The sequence below is a fragment of the Dendrobium catenatum genome, unplaced genomic scaffold (genome assembly GCF_001605985.2).
Source record: "Dendrobium catenatum unplaced genomic scaffold, ASM160598v2 fragScaff_scaffold_1220, whole genome shotgun sequence".
Taxonomy (NCBI): domain Eukaryota; kingdom Viridiplantae; phylum Streptophyta; class Magnoliopsida; order Asparagales; family Orchidaceae; genus Dendrobium; species Dendrobium catenatum.
Window position 1 is genome coordinate 11,258,457 of NW_021319682.1, and position 18,992 is coordinate 11,277,448.

Here is an 18,992-nt window from a genome sequence, read left to right on the forward strand (position 1 = left end):
TAAGAAAAAGGACAATGGCTAGATGAGGGGAAGTGATTTTACTTCTTGAGATGGACTGCAGGCTTTCTCATACATTTTTTTTACTAAAGGATAAGTAGAGAGTCTCCAGCAAATTTTATAAATCCTAAATGCTAGATAATTTCATTCCCGAATTGTCGATGAGTAAAAAATATGAGTCTATTCAACAACTGAACTGCTATTCTAGTTTCCTTCCGTGCTAATATTCCTCATTGCACATATAGCTTTTTTTAATCTCTGCTGTGATGGGATTTTAATGTTTAGCAGTAATTTTCCCTATACGTATCTTGTAATATCTTGCTTAACAATAAGGTTTGTGCCAAGCAAGATAAATAGTATACTTATGAAGATTTTATAGAATTTTATTCTACCATAACTACTTCCTTTTATATAAATATGAAATATGAGTTGCCTTGAAGCAATCACTTCAAACCCATATGCAAAACTTATAATTGTTTAAAATCACCAAAAATAACCATCAATAAGAAAAATTTATAAGGATAATTATTATAAACTTAAATGTTTTTGTTTAGAAAATTTTAGAATATACTTTCATCGATTTTATCCTCTAGTACAATAATGTATCATTTTTTATAGGATAATAATTTAAAAATAATCATCATTCAATGTTTTTAAGTGAAATATGTATTTATTTTACATGCTATCTTTTCAAATAAATAAAAAAATGACAATTAAATTAATTTAATTTAATAAAGTAAGTAGATTTTATGCTCTTTAGAGAAATCCTATGACATATTCATTTTCAAAACACTTTTATGATTAATTTGTCTTCACTCATTTTGATGTGAAAATTAAATCAACACACCTAAATGTTGTTAGTTCAAAACTCATTTATTTACAATTAAATTCAATAAAAAATAAAATTTAACAATTTGATGTATATTTTTAATTTTTATATGCAAGTATCTTTTTAATTCTTATAAAATTGAGAGAAAAGCTTGAATTAAACATTATTTTATTCTCAAATTTATTAAGATATCTAAAATAAAAAAAGTCAAAATTATTTGATTTAGTAAAAAGAAGGCAACTATAGTAACCTTTATTTTAGCACTAGTCATTGCGTCTAAAAAATATTAGCAAAATAAAGATATGCAAATAAGTTATTTATACAAGTTTTTTCTGCTAATCTTGTAAGTTCACATAGGTGTGACAAAACTGGTTGATAAGGTTGGGTTCAGGTCCAGCCCGAAATTGGCCCAACTCAAATCTAGCCATGTCGAACTCGACATATTAACCCATTTTGGTAAAATTTTTTATGACATTTTTTTTAATAACTTATTAACTGTAAAGCTTAGGATATTTGATAAAAATAAGAAGATTATACTTACAAGTAAAAAAAAAAATGAATAAAGATATTAAATGGTTCATTTTCGGGTCAAAAATGGGTTAGCTGATTAACCCAAACCGACTCGTTTCTTTAACATGTCAACTTGAACCTGAATTTTTCGTGTTGAGTTTGGTTTGGGTCATTTATTGACACTCGTAACTCTTAAGTTAATTGTAAACTTAAAAATTATAAGTGATAATTATTATTTTTATGTAATTGCATCATACGAATTCATTTTAGTACATATTTAAAAAAAACTTTAAGATATGAAAAATTATCACATATATCAATATTTTACCATTTTAGAACTAAAAAAAGATGAATGCATGTTACATGTAAAATTTAACAAGATAACAATTATGATAAAATATAACTTTTATATAAAAGTATTAATAGAAAATTTCTTACTTTTAATAGTCTACGGTGTTCTTAAAAAATAATGATTACATAACACTGTTAAATTTTTCCGCCATTGCCAACTTGATTCTTGTACTTTATTTTTGAATTTCATCATCAATAAAATATAACAAAATTTGTATTTTTCAACATTATAATATGAATTAAACAATAAATTTATAGATGAATATGAAACTTATAAAATTTGGCTTCAACATTGTTTTAACTATTGGTTCACTAAATGACACCTTATTAAATTTTCTTATAAAATTTGGTAATCTCCAAAACATATTTTTTTAGATAAGATTAAAAAATATATATGTTAATGGACATATCACAAAAATTAAAAGTGTGGCTAAATTGCAAATAGGTGAGAGCATTCAATTAAGATACATGCAGATGAGTTGTATGTTAAGGATGGAAGTGAGAGAGGTGGAGAGGGAGATTAAGATACAAATAAGAGATACGAAGTGCAAAAAAGAGAATATCAGCGAAAGAGAATGACTATAAAGTTTTTTAATTAAGATAATGATTAAAAGAGCTTATGAGCATGAAATAGAGAGACCAATGTGCGAACGAGAGACAAAGAGTGAAAAATGGAGCAACAACTAAAGAGAGGCTACAAAGTTCTCCAATTAAAGTTAAAATTATCAAAAACTAGTTGAACGCTCAAATGAGCGAGGGGTTCCAATTAAAATGCTAGCGAATAACCTAGATGACAAGCATGAAAAAGGGAGATAGTGATTAAGGTATGAATGAAGGATAAAAAGAGTGAGAAATAGAGCAACTTCGAGAGATAATTGCTATAAAATTCTCCAATTATGATCACAATGATCAAAAGAATGATTGAGCATGACAAGGATGAGTGTGAGGGAGAGAGAGGCCATGGTATTATAGAGAGGTATAGAGAGCGAGCAACAATAAAAGAGATTAGCCATAAAATTCTCCAATTAAAATCACAATGATTGAAAAGCGGCTGAGCATGCGGATGAGCGAGGGCGTTTAAGTGATATGCTAGCAGCTAGTGGATGAGCTAGACGACAAGCATAAAAGGGAGAGATCAAGTTGTGAATGAGAGATACAAAGTGTGAGAAACTAAGCGGCCGCAAAAGAGAGTGACTATAGGGTTCTCGCTATCTCTGCACTCCAACTCCATGGATGCACTTTTTGGCTGAGTAGGAAAGTCAAAATATGTTCGTTTATTTAAAGATATATAGAGTAGAAAAACTGTATATTTTGCTAAACTTTTTAATGAAAATTGTGAAAATAAGATTGATTATAGTGACCTTAGCACCCTAAATGATAATAAAGATGTCTGTTTTTATCGGCGTATTAGTAAAATCGAAGTTAGAGAGGCTTTAAAGAAAATGAATGATGGAAAAGCTGTTGGACATGATGTTATTCCAATAAAGGTGTGGAAATGCTTAGGAGATGAAGGAATTTTTTGACTTACTAAACTTTTTAATACTATTTTGAAGACTAAAAAGATGTCAGATGAGTGGAGAATGAGTGTGTTAATTCCTATTTTTAAGAATAAAGGTGATGCACAAGATTGTGCGAATTATAGAGGAATTAAGTTAATGTGTCATACTTTAAAACTATGGGAGCGAGTTATGGAGCATATGTTGCGGCGTGATTGTTTCATGGTCTGTGACCCAAAATAGTTGGATATGGCTAATAATGATCATAATGATCTAGTTTGCTGGCTAGAGGTCATTATATGTTTTAATTTCTTTAGAGTCTCTAGTTTAAATTCAAATTAATGAAAAACTGAATAATATACAGATTTGAATCAGAAGAGTATTTGATACAGTTCCTAGCAAAGAAATTGGAAATTTCTATGAATACTAAGCACTATTTGATTACTAACTGACTGGTTTGGCCTGCAATTCTCCGGCCTCTCTGGGATGCGTCATTGTAAATGAGCTTTCAATAACCTGCAATCTTCAACTTTCTTGTCTACTACCCTATTAAAACATTGACAGTTACGTGATAGTTGCTAAAGGACCAATTACTGATACCATATGGTGTTTATATATTTTTTCAAGTAATTGTTTTCTTTAAAACAATGTTTTAATTTACCTTCATTATATTTATTATCTTTCTCTCGTCATCACTGTTATAATCATATTTGTTATTCTCATCATTTGTTCAGAGTGATGGTGAAATAGATGGGTATATTATCAGCAGAATTCAAGTTGGGTGGTTGAAGTGGAGGAATGCATCGGGCTTGTTACCTCAAACTTAAGGGAAAATTCTATAAGATGGTAGTGAGGCCTGCAATGCTTTATGGTGCCGAATGTTGGCCATTAAAAGAGAAGCATAATACTAAGTTAAGTGTGGCAGAGATGAGGATGCTCAGGTGGATGAGTAGCTTTACCCTTAGAGATAGGATACGAAATGAGCATATACGTGAAAAGGTTGGAGTAGCTCCAGTAGAAGATAAGATTAGAGAGAGTGGCCTTAGATGGTTTGGTCATATAAAACGACGACCTTCCAATGACCCGGTTAGGAGAGTAGAGGTATTAGATTTGATTTATGTTAAGAAAGGTAGAGGCAGACCTAAAAAGACTTGGTTAGAAAATATTAGGAATGATATTTCTTTATTAGATTTAAATGAGAATTTGACCTTTAATAGGACACAATGGAGAAAAAAGATTCATGTAACCAACCCCATGTAGTGGGATAAAGGCTTGATGTTGTTGTAGAGTAGAAACATTGTAGTGTAGATTCAACGTGGACTCTAGATATTCTCTCGCTGCTGCTGTCTTTCTTGCTCTCTATATTTCTTGGTTTCAATTTGGTATTTTAATCCTTGTCCATCCACATTGTCTAGTTCATCTGCAAGCATCTTAATTGGACGCCCTCATTTATCTTAAATTATTCTCTCTCGTTGTTGTTATATTTCTCTCTCTTTGTATCTCTCGTTTGTACCTAGTTTTCTCTCTCTGTATCTCTCTCTCATTTCTCTCTCTCTCTCTCTCTCTTCAATCCTTGCCATGTAGCTCATAACACACTCAACTATTCTTTTTTGTTGCTCTCTTTCTCATTCTTTGTCTCTTGATTACACCTTAGTCTCCCTCCTCCTTCATCCTTGATGTATAATTCATCTATCATCATTTTAATTGGATGCTCATGCTCATCCAAGTGTTCAGTCTCTCTTTTGATCATTGTAGTTTGTCCGTTAGCTTGTATATTTAAAAAAAAATGTTTTGAAGATTGTCAAATTTTATGTGAAAGTTTAGTAATATGTTATTTAACGAGCTAATTGGCAAAGTGATGTTGGTCATTGTATATGATGAAGTCAAATTCTGTAAATTTAATGTTTATCTATAAATTTATTTCTAATTTATATTATAATATTAAAAAATATAAATTTTAATATATTTTATAGATGATGATAAATTATAAAAAAAAAAAATGGATCAAATTGGTCATCACAAAATAATTTAGTAATATCATGTCATAAGTAATGTAAACTATCAAAACTATATATTTTTTTAATTTTATTATTTTTGTTTAGAAATTGAATTTTACCTTAATTCTTATTTGTTAATTTTTTTAGTTAATATGCACTTGTTTTATTTTTAGTTTTGAAATGTTTATAATCATTTTGCATATTTTAAAATTTTATAATTTATTTTCAAAATATGATACCTTAAAATGAATTCACACGATATAATTGAATAAGAAATAATTATCAGTTCTTAAAATGAATTCACATGATATCTACATCAGTTTGGTATTATAGCATGGTTGCCCGGGATGCAAACTCGATGGCATCGAGCTCTTTTCCACCCCGGGAGAATGATGCAGACATCCGACGGTGGACGATATTCAAAGGAAGAGTCGAAGATCGACGGCCGAGATCACTCCGTTTTATTTTAGTTTATTAATTGTATTTTGATTTAATTTTGCAATTTTTCTTTTTTACCCCTTTTATTTAAGAGTTTTGTCTTATGTAAGCCCAAGGGGCAATTTATCTTTTAGTTTCTTTTGAGGCCTATATGTAGGAATTTTTATTGGGTCAGGTAACCTGATGTAAAGATACATTAGGTACCCAATAAAAAAATGCCACATGCACTTACTTTTTGTTTAAAGTGCATGTGGCATTTTTTTATTGAGTACCTGATGTATCTCTACATCAGGTTACCTGACCAAATAAAAATTCTATATGTAGAGGCCCCTTCTCTTGTATCAGGTGTGATGAAATTATAATAAAAAATTGTGTTATGCACTTGTGTTCTTTTGGGAGCATGTTAGTGAGATTCCTATGAGAAGGAATCAGGGTTTCCACCAGCCGCAAGATGGGTCCGGGCTCATGGCTTGAAGTCCCTTTGGTGAAGGGCATCATATCACCTGTCAGTCTTCGGAAGAGTCAAAGGCTCGCGGTTCTTTCTCTATTTCCTTTGTTTTATTTTTTCTTATTTCCTTAAACCACCACCTCCTCAAGCCCTCCACCAAGGCACCGATCCTCTCACCCCCATCACCTCCACACCATCGACCTACACCAGCCCCTCCCTTCCTTCTCTCTCCCCTTGGCCGAAATCCACCATGGATCCACCCACCTGCCGGCCACCTCCTTCCCTAGCCCCACTTCCCAAAAAAAATCCCTCTTTCCTTATTTAAGTTATTCTTAATTTGGAAAGATTTTAAATTCAAATTAATCTAATTTGAATTTCAAATCCATCCTCATTAATTATCTTATTTTTGGAAACATCTTTCATTCAATTAATTAATCAATTCTGAAATTGATTGATTAATTAATCCTTAGTCCAAATACATTGAACCTAGACACCCCTAGACCCCCCTTCACTCTCTTGGCCGACCCTATACCCATGTCCTCTTTAAATTTCTTCCCAAAATTAGATTAATGATTATCTTGGAAAGGTTTTGAATTCCAATACAACACAATTTGAAATTCAAATAATTTCCTAAATTAATTAATCTATTTTAGTAAAGTCTTTATATAAATTCCAATTCAATTCCAAATTGGATTTAAATAAAATTCTCTCCCTCAATTTAAGACTATTGAATAGGCAAGCTTTAATTCTAACCCTCCCTCTCTCCTATTTTAATTAATGCTTCTCTATTAAGGCCCCCAATCTCTGTCCATTTAAGGGATTAATTAAGTACCATTCCCTCCTTTTCCCGTTTAATTTGAAATTCATATTTCAAATTTTCTCACCATCCCATCCGTTCTACATCAGTTTGGTATCAGAACTTGGTTGCTCACTCGGGATGCGAACTCGACGGAGTCGAGCTCTTTTCCACCCCAGGAGAATGATGCGGACATCCAACCATCCATGCCTATCCAAGGAGGAGCTGAAGATCGACGACCATCATCGTCTCGCACTATCTTAAATTTCATTTGTAATTTTTTATTTTCATTATGAATTTTCCATTTTTACCCTTAAGAGGGCCCTATGTAAGCCCTAGGGGCATATGTGTCTTGTTTTAGTTTCTTTGGCCTATATATAGAGGCCCTTGCTTGTGTAATGCATGATTGATGATTAATAACAAAGAATTGGAGCCTTTGTCTTGATCTCTGTGTGAGTTATGGAGAGGAATTTTCTTATGGGATGACAACCTTATTTCCACCAGCCGCAGGATGGATCCGGGCTCGTGGATTGAAGTCTCTCGGGGAGGGCAACGTAGTACCCACCAGCCGCAGGAAGAGTCTGGGCTTGTAGTTTGTATCGTTTTTTTATTTTTATTTTTCTTTGTCCTCCGTCCTCTCATCGCTGGCCAAATCCCTCCATAGCCGCTGGTCATAAACCACCCAAGCCTCACCCGTCAGCTCTCCCATCACATCCCCCCCTTCCAATTCCCCCCAAACTCCCTTCTTTTCTAAAATAGATTTATTTTAATTTGGAAATTAATTGATTTCAAAATTCAAAAGAATTTGAAATTAAAAAAAAAACCTTCCTAATTAAATTTTCTAACTTTGGAAAGCCATTTAATTAATAATCAATCTAAAATCTGAGATTGATTATTTAATTAATTCAAATCCCCAAATACATTGCATCTAGACACCCCCACCCCTTTCTCTCTCCTAAACAAAATCCCCCTTGGTCCCACCTCCTTTAATTCCTTCCATAAGGAAGCCTTCTCATTTGGAATTAATTCGAATCCTTTAATTTCCCTCCACCCATCAAATCCAATTTGCCATAACAATTGCTCCCCTTAAAGAAACCATTATTTCCCCATTAATCCCCATTAAATCTTGCCCTAATTAGCTTACCCGTTAAGGCAAGGATTTAATTCCAGATTTTTGAAATTAAGTCAGATTTTGAATTAAAATTCCCTCTTCTTCTAATACTTAACGTCGGGAATTAAAAGCATTTCCCCTTCACCCACATAGCTGGCCCCTCTCCCTCATCTTTCATTTTCAATTACCCTTCCCAACCTCCTCCTCCCTCAAGAGGGGACCTCCCGTTTTACATCACTAAATTTGACTTTAGGCCTTTAATTTAGATTGTGTAGGTGATTCTAGGATTTGAAATTACTTGGAAACTTTTGGGGGATGTGTATTGATTTGCTGATAAATTTATGATTTTGGGAAATGTTTTGATATTGTTATTCTAAATTTTATTTTAAAATTAGGTCATATAGAACCTAATATGGATGGTTGTTTTGAGCGAGGACTTGGGGGAAGAGATTAGTGTTGTGAAAGGTTAACTTCTATGAGTTGTAGAGATCATGTTTAGATCTGCAGTTGATCTAAAATTTTCAATGTGTTTGGATGGACCAAAGGGCTTGCAGAACAAGACTATGTCCTGTTTGCCAAGATTATTCGTACACTTTTAGGGTTTTTTTGTAGGAAAAATTGAAGATTTGTAAGGAGGGATGGAAATCAAGATTTCTATAGCACGAAATAAGGAAAAGTGCAAGTAAAATAGATAAACTATTCACCAATGATGATGGATGAAAAAGACCACCAAGCCTCCACAATTTTGGAAGAACTCCAAATTTTATTTTCAATGAGCAATAATCCTCTCATTTCAACAAACCAAAAATTGTAAGCATCTAATAAAACCCTAAATGGAAAATATGTAAGAAGTATCAAAGGATGGAGAGAGAGTGTGGGGTTGGGGTAGCCGCCTTTTATTTGAATTGAGGAGTGAATTTTCACTCCCTCCTTATAGGTCCTACAGGTTTTGGGAAAATCAATTAATTACTAGTTAAATAATGATTATAAATTGATTTATTGCACTTAATAACTTGTCCCATGATTTAAAAATTTAAACTTAATAGAGTTTAAATTTTCAAATTTTATTCTCTACATATTCTCATAAAAATAAAACACATAAGGTATTATAATTAGATAGTTACACAAATTAAAATGCTTAAAAATGTAAGTAATTTGAATGAAAAGTCTTCATTATGCTCTTGGTGATAGGCCCGTTCTTCTTCTTGCTTTGTTTCCTTGTGATTGGTCTAGCAGCTCCCTGTGCTGCATCAAATTCACTTCTTATTGACAATGATAAGATTATAAGTGGGATTGCTACCCAAATGATGAAGTGGTTCAGTTTGTAGAGTAGAGTTAGAAGCTATTTTCTCATTTCCAAGACTCAAGTTAGATCCATGGAGCCGTGCATGCCCAAGAAAATAAATTTTTTGCACTTTGTCAAATTGAGGAAACCTTTATATAGGAGGCAAGGATGAAATTGAGATAAGCTCATGATGTTCCATCAAAGTTACTGGTGTAGAATGTTGCGCAATGATAGAAACTTCTTACTTGAAAGGCATGGATTTTGATGTGAAGGAAGATATCATTGAGTCTTATCTTCTTGGATTAAATGCTCTTCCTAAAAAATAGGGATTAGGAAAAGTAGGATTTTATTTCAGGAAATACAACATCAACCGAGTTATAAAATCTCTTGGAATGTAATAATACATATACTCTGCAAAAACACATGATAGCCTTGAATAAAGTTTTCCCCTATTTCAACTATGGGCATTGACAAAAATACACACCTAAAAATCTTAGAAATAAATGATTTTGAGTTCTTAGGTTAGCATAGAATTTGAACTTGTCCGTAGGACTAGTAATCCAAGACTTTAGAAGGTAATTATTTATAAGGTATATAATTATCATAACTACTTTCTCTTAGTAATTTTTTTTTTTTTGAAATAGAAGTTCTTGGGTTGTCGGAAGGAGATAACCATTTTTTCTTTTAGTAATTCTGATGGGGACATCAGATCAGCGTGGAAGTTGCTTTATTTTTCTTGATTATCTTGAATGTTCAAACTTAGCGCATGTGATCTAGCCTATACAAGATTAACTCCCTCATTGTTTGACTCGCCGTGGATAATTGCTAGTAATTTTAATCCGAACTTATTCTATTCAACGAGTTGTGCAAAGCCTAAGTGAAATTCATAACCTTGCATCTAAGTAGTCCTGCATCAAATTCTATTCTATTTTAGATTGTTTGTTTATGCATGACTCGTGAATAATGCCTTCTTTTTGTAAGTATGGAATCGTGACATGGTTAAAATAATATCTTTTTTCTCAAATATTGGGCATGATAATAAAAAAATAGCGGTGGAATCAAAATGTACAAGAAAAGATTAAAAATAAGAAGCTTTGTTATAATAATTGGTTTAGATGTAAAAACTCTGAAAATTGGGAAAGATATAAAAAAGCTCGTAAGATGTCTGAGAAAGCAATCTGCGATGCAAAGATTTTAGCTTTTAATGATTTATAAAATAAATTAGATTCTAAAGAGGGAGAAATATATATGTATAAGTTAGCCAAATAAAGAGATAGGAGTAGTAAGGATTTAGTTTAAGTGAAGTGCATTAAGGATGAAGATCAAAAAGTGTTTTTTAGAAGAAGATATTAAATACTTAACAAAGGTGGATGAGATGTTTTATTAAGCTTTTCAATGAGGATTGTGAGAATACGATTGAATTTAGTGACCATAGCACTCTAAATGAAAATAGGGATTTTTATTTTTATCAGCGTACGTGGTATTAGTAAAATTGAAGTTAGAGAGGCTTTAAAAAAATAAAGTGTGAAAAAATTAGTGGACTTGATGACATTCCAATAGAGGTGTGGAAATGCTTAGGAGATGAAGAAATTTCTTTGATGACTAAACTTTTTAATATTATTTTGAATACTAAAAAGATGTCAGATGAGTGGAGAATGAGTGTGTTGTTTCTTATTTTAAAGAATAAAGATGATGCACAATATTGTGCGAATTATAGAGGAATTAAGTTGATGTGTCATACTTTAAAACTTTGGGAGAGAGTTATAAAGCATAATTTACGACGTGATACTAATGTTTCTCAAAATTAATTTGGATTCATACCAGGTAGGTTTACTATGGAAGCTATTCATTTATTGACATGGTTGATTGAGAAGTTTAGAGAGACTAAGGAGGATCTACATATGATATTATTGATTTAGAGAAAACATATGATAAAGTTTCAAGTGAAGTGTAATGGAGAGTTGAGTTCTAGAAAAAGAAAGGGGTTAATAATGCTTATATTCAAGTCATTAGAGATATGTATGCAAGAGCTATTATTTGTGTTCAAACACAATATGGTTTGAACAAGTATTTTCAGTCGGATTACATCAAGGATCATCCTTAAGCCCTTATCTTTTTGCTTTAGTTATGGATGTTCTCACTAGACATTTGCAAGAGGATGTACCTTGGTGTATGTTTTTTGCTGATGATATTCTTCTTGTTGATAAGACTAGAGAGAGAGTTGAAGGTACACTCGAATTATGGAGGTCAACCTTAGAGCTAAAGGTTTTCGTTTGAGTAGATCTAAAACCGAATACATAGAGTGTAATTTTAGTAGTAATAGATCTAGTAGGGGGTTTGTGACTTTGAGCGATCAATTCATTAATAAGTGTACTCGTTTTAGATATCTTGATTCTATTGTTCTGAGTGATGGTGAAATAGATAGAGATATTTTTAGTGGAATTCAAGTTGGATTGTTGAAGCGGAGGAATGTTTTGGGTTTGTTGTGTGATAGAAGAGTACCACCCAATCTTAAGGGAAAATTTTGTAAGACGTTGGTGAGGCCTGCAATGCTTTATGGCGCAGAATGTTAGTCATTAAAAGAGAAGCATAATGTTAAGTGTCGCTGAGATGAGAATGCTCAGGTGGATGCGTGAACTTACTTTTAGAGGCAGTATGTGAAACGAGCATATTCGAGAAAATAGTTGGAGTAGTTCCAGTGACAGATAAGATTATAGAGATTCGCCTTAGAGGGTTTGGTCATGTAAAACGTCGGCCTTTCGATGACCCTGACCCTGACCCTGTTAGGAGAGTTGTATTATATTTGGCCTAATAGCCTAAGTTAAGAAAGGTAGAGGTAGACCTAAAAGATTTGATTATAAAATATTACAAATGACCTTTCTTTATTAGATTTAAATGAGAATTTGTCTCTTAACATGACACAATGGAGAAAAAGGATTAATCTAGCTGACCCCACGTAGTGAGATAAAGGCTTGTTATTGTTGTTGTTATAATGGTCCTGAAATACCCAATAATTTGAATAAAAAAATGACATTATGATGTAAATCTTGAGTAAGAACTTTGTATTTTAACAAGGCTAATGGAAATCTTTGGAACATGCCGAACTTCTTTTAGCACAAGTGAGGGACTAATTTGAACATATATTAGTTAAATTATAATAGTTAAAGACCATTGGCTATGACAATTTTCCTACCGATTGTGCAGGGTGTTTGTGTTAAATTTCTTTGACAAGTGAGTCATATGATTAAGAACTCATGAGTTCATGATCCTTGAGTTGACAAATATGTTATTTGAGACATTTTGATCCCATGGAGATAAGAAACTCACTATAATGCTCCATTGGATTAGTACTTAAAGATTTCTCAAGATTTTTTAGTAGAATTCTCAACTATTCAATCTTATGCTTGTCAAGTCTACATTATTGCTTTTACATTTTTTTTTATGAATGACGCCTATCTTAAGTGTTGTGATACAATTGGAATTGATCACGATTGAAGGTCATTGTCAAGGAGTGATGTAAGCAAACTAGAAAGAAAAATCAAGTTGAAGAACACATGGACAATAAAACCAAACTCGATTCACTTTAACTTGTAAACATCCAGATAAACGAAAAGTCAAATCAAACGAAACAAAATTATAATATAAAAATGCTATCCTCAGAACAACTGTCAAGCAGTTTCCTCACATGCAACGAGAGTAGGAAAATATATAAAAATAGTGCTTAGGCTTGCAAACTGAGGGTCCACCATTGCAAAAGGATTCAACGTCCTACCAAACTCCTCCGACAAATATCTCCAAAATCAGCCAACAAACAACTTCCAAGAGCTCAAGAAGAAGGATACAGGTGGAGTGAAACTTGCGTAGAGAAGAAGAGGTTAGAAGCCAAGATGAAATAGAGAGGAGGAAAGGGGTGGAACAAGCTCTCAAGCTTTTCCAAGAGAAGAAACCCTCAGATTTTTAGTAGAGACTTTACTCAAATATTCAACAACCTCTTCATAACAAAATCCTCTCAAATATATAGGAAAAAAGGGGAGCCAAATAGACATTCCACTTCCAACCAAAACTAATCAGGTTTGGGGAAATAAAAGGCCAAAAGACACCACAGTAGCCCCCCAAATTATGCATAGAAAACAGGAAGCAAAGCCATGGGAAACCCAGCCAGCAAGCCACGAGAAAGAAGTCAGAGAGGGACCTGAGGAGCCAATATAGGAAACGGGGCAGAAGAGTCATGGGAAAGCAGTCAGGGAGAAGAAACGAAAAGACAACCAGCCCATAGCATTGACTCACAAGGAAGAAACCAAAGAGACACAAGAATAGGAAAAGACAAGCTTCACTCCACATACCTTTATGATTTAATGAGCTAGGAAGTGCAATTACTCCTCCAAATAATGAGCTAAAATTCAGCTCAAACATTAATGAGCTAGCTCCAACTATAACCCAACTTTTTTTAGCTCAAAACAAAGCAGCCAAAGCCCACTCGAGAATAGCCAAGGCCCCAAACTGAGAACAACAAGCAGCCCAAGGACAATAAGGACCCAAATGCATGCAAACCCAAGCCTTGCCATGCCCAAGCACTTCCTACCATGATCATTGGATGTTCTCCATCATTGGATAGCTTTAAAAAAAAGCATAAAACACAACTAATATTGTTCACATTACATCAAAATAAAATAAGACAATATAAATGCATCAATTCCCCCCTGGTGGGAGAATCTCATCTACTGATGAGAAAGTTTTCACAATCTTTTTATAAAGATCCGGATGACTTTTCTTTAACTCATTGGCATCCATCTAAGTACAATCTGTCAAAGGACGATTCTTCCACTTAACCAAAAATCTCATGTATTCGCCATGCCGAGTTGTAGTAACCTTGACATCAATAACATCTTCAACCTGTTCATCATAACTTAAAACAGATGTGGAGAGTGGCAAAGTTTTAATATCCACATGATCTTTAGAATTTTCTTCATAGTAGGAAGATCCAAGATATAAGCATTTGAGCCCAATTTTTTTAGAACACGAAAATGCTCAAATTTCTTCATGCTTAATTTTCCAAAAGTACTAATAGGAAATCATTAGCGACGAAAGTAAGCTATAACCAGATCTCCTTCTTTGAAATAAACTTCCCTACGATGTTTTTCAGCAACAGATTTGTATTTAACATTAGCCATTCGGAGTTTTTCAAGGACTTACTATTGGATAGTTTTGATATGGTCAATAGTTTCAGAAGCTTCAACACTAATTTTATTTAGCAAAGGCAAACAATTTCTATCTAAAATGTGAGTTATAGGCTGCTCATAAATGATTTCAAATGGAGTTTTACCAGTGGAGCGATTAACATAAATATTATAGACAAATTCAGCTTGTGGTAATATCAAATCCCACTGAAATGATTTTTCACCGGCTTGGCATCTCAATAAATTTCCCAAACTTCGATTGACAACTTCTGTTAGCCCATCAGTTTGTGGATGATATGCACTACTAAATTGAAGAGTAGTTCCTAATTTTATCCAAAGTGTTCTCAAAAAATGACTCAAAAATCTAGGATCTCTAGCAGAAGTAAAAGTGCGAGGAATACCATGAAGACGAACAATTTCTTTAAAGAACAAATCAGCAATATATGAGGCATCAAAAGTTTTCTTGTAAGGAATAAAATGTGACATTTTGCTAAAGCGATCCACAACTACAAAAATAGAATCAAATTTTCTAGTAATAACAGGCAACCCCAAAACAAAATCCATAGAGATATCCTCCTAAGATTTATTTGGAATAGACGGAGGAGTAGACGAACCAGTATTTTGTGAAGTTTCCTTAAAAGCCTGACAAATTTTACATTGTTTTACCAGATTAGCAATTTGTTTTCTCATATGAGGCCATAAATATTTCTCCTCAACCAAAGCAACATTTTTTTCTTGCCTAAAATATCCACCCAATCCCCCACTATGAAGTTCATGCACAAGTTGCTCTCTTAAAATTTTTTTTATTATGCAAAGTCTAGATCCCTTAAACAAAAATCTTTGATGAATAATAAACTGAGCAGAAGGATCAGTTTTAGAAGCAAGATATGAATCCCAAATACTCTTAAAATCAGAATCATTCGCATAAGTATCTTTCAAAAAATCAAAAGAAATGATAGTTGGGTAAATAGTTACCAATAAATGAGATCTCTTGTTTAAAGCATCAGCTACCTTGTTTAACACACCAATTTTATGTTTGATATGAAAAGTACACTCTTGCAAAAAAGAGACCCACTTAGCATGCATTTTATTCAATTTTTTTTAGAGCCAAAAAAACGTAATGCCTCGTGATCAGTATTTAAAACAAATTCCCGTTGAATCAAATAACATCTCCAGAATTTCAAAGCTTGAACAATAGCATAAAATTTCAAGTCATAAGCAGAATATTTAGATCGAGCATCATTCATTTTTTCACTAAAATAAGCAATAGATTTTTCATCTTGACTAAGTACAACACAAATACCAACATGAGAAGCATCACAATCAATTTCAAAAATGTTTTCAAAATTTGGCAAGCTAAGAATGGGAGCTTGACTCATTTTTGCCTTAATGATTTCATTTTTGCCTTAATGATTTCAAAAGTTTGTTCAGCCTGAGATGTCCACCTAAATATCCCCTTTTTCAAACAATCAATAATAGGAACAATCAGAGAACTGATGTTCTTAATAAACATTCGATAAAAAAAAGTCAAGCCATGAAATCCTCTCACCTCACTTATGTTTTTAGGAGTGGGCCAACTTTGAATTGCCTCAATTTTTATCGGATCAACTTTTATCCCCTCAACAAAAATAATAAAATCCAAAAATGTTAAGCTCGAATTCATAAAGGAACATTTTTTAAGATTGATGTACAGCTTTTGTTCCCTTAGAGTTTGCAACACTTATCTCACATGATTAAAGTGCTCAGAAGGATGAATATTATAAATCAAAATATCGTCGAAATAAACCACAACTAACTTTCCAATAAAAGATCTCAAAACATGATTCATAGTTCTCATAAAAGTGCTCGGAGCATTCGAAAGCCTAAAAGGCATCACAAGCCATTTATACAAACATTCTTTAGTTTTAAAAGCAGTTTTTCATTCATCCTCATGTCTTATTCTTATTTGGTGATACCCACTTCTCAAATCAATTTTGAAAAAAAAATTTACATTGCTTAACATATCTAGCATGTCATCCAGCCTAGGAATAAGAAATCGATATTTAATGGTGATTTTATTTATTGCTCTACTATCTACACACATTCTCCACGTTCTATCTTTTTTAGGAGTTAATAAAGCTGGCGCAGTATAAGGACTTAAGCTTTCTTTAATTAAACCCTTTTCTAACAAATCAGTCACTTGCTTAAAAAGTTCAGCATGCTCAGTTGGACTCATCCTGTAATGAGGAAGGTTAGGTAAAGTGGCTTCAGGTATTAAATCAATATGATGCTGAATATCTCTTATTGATGGCAAACCTATAGGCAGTTCCTTAGGTGATATATTAGAAAGCTTATCAATTAAAGACTGTATTTCTTTAAGAATTTGAAGAATAGAATTAGTTTCCTTTCCCAAAACTAAGTAAGCTATTTCAGAGTGTTTCAAATCATTTGCATTCAAAAGTAGTTCAGGAGTGTTTATTTTTGCAAACTTGTTATTTTTAGTAGGCGAGTCAGGCACATGTTTTTGAGGATAGAGAGTAAACTCTTTATTATTTTGAATCAAAGTATAAGTATCTTTTCTCCGTTGTGAATGATTTTGTTATCAAATTGCCAAGGTCAACCCAACAAAATGTGATAAACTTCAAGAGGCACGACATCGAAAAATAACTTGATCCTTAAAAGAACCCCAAATTGTTAAGTTGACAACATATTGTTTTGTGATTGAAACCTCATCCCCTTCCTTAAACTAAGAGATTTTATAAGATTTGACAAATGGTTTGGACTTTAACTTGAGTTTACAACTATAAGTTGTGACACAAAATTTTCAGAACTTCCGCTATCTATCATAAGAGTGCAGATTTTTCCCTCAACCGTGCAAGTTATTTTGAAAATGTTTCTCCTAAGCCACGTATCTGCATTGTCAATTTTAGTTGTTAAGACTTGTCGTATTACCAAAAGCTCTTCACCTGCATCTCCCTCAACATCAACTTTCTCTAATTCAATGTTTTTTTCAGGTTCAGACTCGTTTTCTTCTTCTTCCTTTATTTCTTCATCGTTTTCAATAAAATTGTTTCTTGGTGGGTTATTTTTCCTACAAGCCGCAGAAAGATGATCATAAAGCTCACATTTGTAGCATGGTCCAATTAATATAGGTTGTTCAGAAAGTTTAGACCTCATAATTCCCTTTCCTTTATCCGTATTTTGATTTTCAAAAGACTTAACTTTCACACCCGATGGTGTTCCCACAGAAGTTTGAGATTGATTTTTAATCCCGCCAATTGGTCGCCGTTTATATGTTTCCGTTATCTTGTTGTGACCCCTTTTCCTTTGATGTTGTTTTTCAAGTTTTAATGCCATGCGATAAGCCTTGTCAATTTTAATAACATGATGCAAATTTAGTTGATCTTGGATTGTCCACTTAAGACCGTTGAAATACCTTGAGACAATTTTCTCTTCAGACTCATCTAAATCATTTCTTGATTGAAGTTTGTAAAATATTTCAGTGTATTCTTCCACAGATTGAGTTCATTGTCGCAAATTTTTAAATTCTTGAAAGAGTGTTCGTGCGTGATCAGATGGTAAGAATTTCCCCCTCATTTTTTCTTTCATTCGTTCCCAGTTTTGTATCTTCTTTTTCCCACGTCTTTGCTTATTGTTTTGTAAATTTTTCCCCCACGTAAGAGCATGACCAGTGAGTTTTAAACTTGCAAATTTTTCTTTTCTATTTTCAGAAATTTCTTTCCAATCAAAGAATTGTTCCATTTTTTCTATCCATTCAAGAAATAGATTAGGTTGTAATTTCCCTTCAAAGTTGTGAACGTCTATTTTAATCTCATAATACCAGTTTCGTTGTCGCCTATTTTGGTTCTTAGGGACTTCTTCGCTTTCAAATGTTTGGACATTATGTTGGTTAATGTTTAGATTAACAAGAGTATTAGCCATTTCATTCATCTGATTTTACAAGTCCGCTAGCTATTGCATTATATTTTGCCAATCCCCCGGATTATTAGCCATCTTAGATTTCAAAAGAAAAAGACTCACAAACCAATGATATTCTAACTCACTCTGATACCAAACCTGATGTAAGCAAACTAGAAAGAAAAGCCAAGTTGGAGAACCCAAGGACAATAAAACCAAACTCGATTTACTTTAACTTGCAAACATCCAAAAAAACATCCAGATAAACGAAAAGTCAAATAAAACGAAACAAAATTATAACATAAAAATGCTATCCTCAGAACAACCGTCAAGCGGTTTTCGCACATGCAACGAAAGTAGGAAAATATATAAAAATAGTGCTTAGGCTTGCAAATCGAGGGTCCACCATTGCAAAAGGGTCCAACATCCTACCAAACTCCTTTGGCAAATTATCTCAAAAAATCAGCCAACAAACAACTTCCAAGAGCTCAAGAAGAAGGATACAGGTGGAGTGGAACTTGCGTAGAGAAGAAGAGATTAGAAGCCAAGACAAAATAAAGAAGAGGAAATGGGGTGGAACAAGCTCTCAAGCTTTTCCAAGAGAAGAAACCCTCAGATTTTTAGTAGAGACTTTGCTCAAATATTCAACAACCTATTCAT

General features: G+C 33.1%; 1 long non-coding RNA gene across 3 annotated transcripts in view; it reads left to right on the forward strand.

The window, feature by feature from the left end:
* The window catches only part of LOC110115166, a 30,851-nt gene that overhangs the window by 407 nt on the left and 11,452 nt on the right, over positions 1 to 18,992 (forward strand). The window lies entirely within an intron of this gene.